Here is a 4,863-nt window from a genome sequence, read left to right as displayed (position 1 = left end):
GAACTTGGCATAGTTCCTGGCATTGTGGATCCCATTGGTCTCTATTATGATAACAATGGTGCTATCGCACAAGCTAAGGAGTCCATATCTCACCAACGATCCAAACACATACTTAGGCGTTATCACCTCATTCGAGAGATAATATATAGAGGAGATGTGAAAATATGCAGAGTACCTACACTTGAGAATATTGCAGACCCACTGACAAAGCCTCTTGCGCAGCAGAAGCATGATGGCCACACTAGATCTATGGGCATTAGGGGTATGCATGATTGGCTCTAGTGCTAGTTGGAGATTGTTGGTGTAAGCCCTAGAGGCCAATACTTTTGGTACTTGTATCGAATTATTTATTAATAATAAAAGGCTTTTTCTTTATTACTTTTGTTTAATAAAGTCCCTAGAATAGTTAGTCCGTTTAATGTATCAAGTGTGACTTGATCATGAGATCACATTAAACATAAGGACATTATTCTTAAAGTATCTGTAGTCGAGCTTTATTGTGAAGTGGGATAACATTAAAGCATTAAGACTATTATGTATATAGACTGATGATCACATCTCATGGATCATGGATAAGGAGTTATCAAGTCTTAAACATAGGTATGAATATTAAGAGTAATATTTATACTGGATTGACCCGCTATTAGAAGACTATATAGAAAGTTATGCAAAGTGTCATAAGTTATTCTCATGGTGATAATGGTGTATACTACCCTTCGACCTGAAACCACTATGGACCCTAGATGTAGAGTCGAGTGCTTTATTATTGATCCAACATTGTCCGTAACTGGATAACCATAAAGACAGTTGATGGGTACTCCACGAAACATGCTGAGGGACATGAGTGACCTAGATGGAATTTTCCCATCCTGCATAACAGGATAAGTGTCTATGGGCCCAATATTGAACTGGACAAGGATGACACGGTCTATGCCTTGTGTTCAATATAGACATAAGGGCAAAAAGGTAATTATGCACATAAGTATTATCACAGAAGGTATTGTCAGATCACATGACATTTTTGTGTCTTGGGTAGCAGTGATGTGTTGCTAGATACCGCTCACTGTTTATTATGTTAAATGCGTGATTTAATATAATTGCCAACGTCACGAAAACCTACAGGGTCACACACAAAGGACAGATTGATGAGAGATAGAGTAACTAAGGAACACCGTAAGGTACGATGCCCTTAAGTGAATTGTAGAACATCGTAAGGTACGATGTACTTAAGTAGAATACAAAATATGGTAAGGTACCATGGGCTTAAGTGATTTTGGGCATATTATAAGATGTGGGCCAAAATACACTTAAGTGGGCTTTTTAGGTTGAAACCCACACAAGTGGTTCTATAAATAGAACCCTTGTGTAGAAGCATTGATTGCAGTTGCATTATTTTTGTTTTCTCTTTCTCTCTCTCTCTCTCTCACTCGAAGCCTTCATTCGTACCAGCTAGCACTGAGATTGAAGGAATCCGTTCGTGTGGACTGAGTAGAGACGTTGTCATCGTTCAACGTTCGTGATCGCTCCATAGATCTGCATCAAAGGTTTTGATCGTCACATGAGATCTGCACCAAAGGTTACAATCGTCACAAGAGGTAAATATTCTATCACTGATCATGACCATTCGCAAGGATGTCTAAAGGAGAAAATTTTAATTTCCGTTGTGTTTTGGATTGTCGTTCTCCTTCAAATATATAATATGTACACTAGAACCAATACCTTCAGGAAATAATAATGAACCAATTAATAGCATAATATAACATCTAGTTTTAAGTATTTTCCTTTCTTTTGTAGAATTTTCGTCTAATATTATACCGTTGTAATAATTTTTAAGACATGTAAGTAAAATACCTTGTCCTCTGGGGTTATTATCTAACAAATCATCACCCTAAAGTTCCTCGCATATTGAAATTGCGAGGTTAGTTTTTCCATTGACCGCCTTACCTCAATAGGTAGACCCAATAACATATACACGTTCTCTAGTGTTACGGCATATTCACTGGTTGAAAAAAATAAAGTGTGTGTTTCCGGTCTCCATATTTCTTATAAAGCGAGTATAAACTTGGCATCAATTGAGTAAGACATGATTTTGCTAATATGACTAAATTAGGTGTACTCTAAATAAGGTTGAATAAACATGTCGGGTGATATATTCATGGAAACAAGTACGAAATTTAGATGGATCCTCCAAAAAAAATCATAAAAATAATGGGATAGAAAAAATATAAATGCAATCGTAGTGAAATAAGTTTTTTTTAGTGAAGTGGTAAGGTTAAATAGTATGTTACTTCACCAGTCCTTCCAATGATCTGATATTATCCAACGTACCTTAGACTAAACTTTTGTGACTTAAACGGTCATTTCAATCTCAATCTTGGAGTACCTTTCAAGAATACATGGCCACCTTCTTCAAATTCCAACGGTCTCTGTCTATGGTCTGCATAACTCTTTTGGTGATCTTGAGCCTTCTTCATTCTCTCTTGTATCATCTTTATATTTTCAGTGGTCTCTTGGATAATTTTCGGTCCTAAGATTCCCTTATCACCAACCTCCATCCAACAAAGAGGTGTTCGACATCTTCTTTCATAAAGAGCTTCATAGGGGGTCATACCAATTCTAGCATGATAACTATTATTGTATGCGAATTCAATCAAGGGTAAAAGATCTTTATAATTTCCTCCACTTTCAAGTACATATGCTCTTAGCATATCCTCCAAAGTCTGAATCATTTTCTCGGACTGATCGTCTATATGAGGATGATTAGAAGTACTAAAACACAACTTCAAACCCATAACACGTTGAAATGCTCCTCAAAATCTTGAATTAAACTTTGGGTCTCTATCAGTTATGATACTATAGGGAATACCATGCAGCCTCACACCTTCTCCAATAAAAAATCTTGAAAAGTGTATAGCTTTGTACATGGTTTTCACGGCTAGAAAGTATGTTGACTTAGTTAGTCTATCCACAATTACCCAAATCGAGTCGTGACCACCCTGAGTAAGCTGTAACCCTATAGCAAATTCCATGGAAATATATATCTTTGTGTAGCTTCGCACGTGGTTTCTACTTTAGGACTTCTAATGGTTGCAACAGTCCACCTGGTCTTTGATGTTTAATCTTCACTTGTTGAAATACTACACATTTATTTGGCGATACTCTTCTTCATACCAGGCCATTGATAATCCTTCTTCAGGTTTTGATACATCTTGGATGAACTTAGATGAATGGTAAAAATAATCTTATGTGTCGCTTCTAAGATCATCATTCTTAACTTTGCGTCCTCCGGAACACATACTCTTTGATTAAACAAAATAATTACATTTGTAGCCTGAGTAAAACCTGGTTGATTTGCCATTGATTGCAACCCATCACCTAATAATGACTATGTTAAATCCTTTCCCTCTAATTAGAAGTGACTTTCAAATTACCCATCAATACCCCATTTTGAGTCCATGCAAATGGAAGGTTGAAATCCTGAAACTTCTCTAACAGATCATATTCTAACATCATAAAATTAGCCATGTGCATTTCTTTTCGACTTTACGCATTTGCCACTTTGTTTGCTTTACCTGGATGGTTCTTCAATTCAAAGTCAAAATCCTTCAAGTACTCCATCCATATTCTCTGTTGTATGTTCAACTTTTCTGATCAAACAGCTATTTCAAGCTCTTATAATCATTGAACACTTTAAAATGCACTCCGTAAAAATATTGACGCCAAACCTTCAATACAAACACAACATTTGCTAATAAAGATCGACAATATGGTATGTATTTACTTTAATAAGAGAGCATATTTACCGACAACTGAAGCAGAGTACGTATCACCAGGTGAAGCTGCCAAAGAAGTCTTATTACATGATTGGTGAGAGAATTGGGTGTTGAGTTTGGTTGTATTCTAATAGTCAGGGTGTCATTTATTTGGAAAAAATCAGGTGTATCATGCCACCACAAAGCATATTGATTTGAGGTTTAACAAGATCAGAGAACTACTTTCACCTAGACATATATTACTTGAAAAATTTATACTTAAGATAATGTAGTTGATATATTGATCAACTCGGTCATCAGTGACAAGTTCAAGCATTGTTTAAACTTGTTACATGTTTCTAAATGTTAAGTATGAGGCGTACCTCCGTAGTTGACAAGATGTGATCATTGTGCAGGAAGTCTTCATAGGGGTTAGATATTTTCCAAGGTGGAGATTTTTTAGTATGACTCATATAGTAAGAGCATAACAATTACAACTTCAACAAGATATCGGGTTGTGATTACAAAGCAAAGAAGATATGTAATTTATATATGAGTGTTAAATATGACGCCAGATAAATAGAAAGGAACCATAGATGCTCATAGTCATAGAGATAGGTATCATTGGCTGAACTTTGTTAATAAAGATTGATCGTGTTCATTGTCTTTTACTTTCGCTTCTCTTTAATCTTCTATACTATTGTTGTTCTAACAAAAAGTGCCCTTACAAAATATGTGATCTTTTAAATTAAAAAATGGTGGAATGAAAGGATTATTTTAGGGAATTGTGCTCTTTCCACCCTTATGTGTGCTCCCTCACCATTGTGAAAGGTCAAAACTGCCCCTAGCATCCGGAAATGCATCTCTGGACGCACCTTTATTAAGTCATTCTTTACCTCAAATTGAAGAGGCACCCTATTGTGCTAAAATTTAATCCGGAGATGCATCTCTGTATACGTAAAAGGTATGTCTGAAGATGAATCTTCATAAACACCATTTATTCCAAAAAATAGTGGGTGGTCTGAAGATGCATCTTCTGACGCTTTTGTTTCATATCCCGTGCTAGACCCTTCCACGTTCCTCCTTCTTCATTTTCTAAAAAGTTCTCAAA

This window comes from Lathyrus oleraceus, chromosome 5 (assembly GCF_024323335.1).
Source record: "Lathyrus oleraceus cultivar Zhongwan6 chromosome 5, CAAS_Psat_ZW6_1.0, whole genome shotgun sequence".
Lineage (NCBI taxonomy): Eukaryota > Viridiplantae > Streptophyta > Magnoliopsida > Fabales > Fabaceae > Lathyrus > Lathyrus oleraceus.
This window is presented reverse-complemented; position numbering follows the sequence as displayed.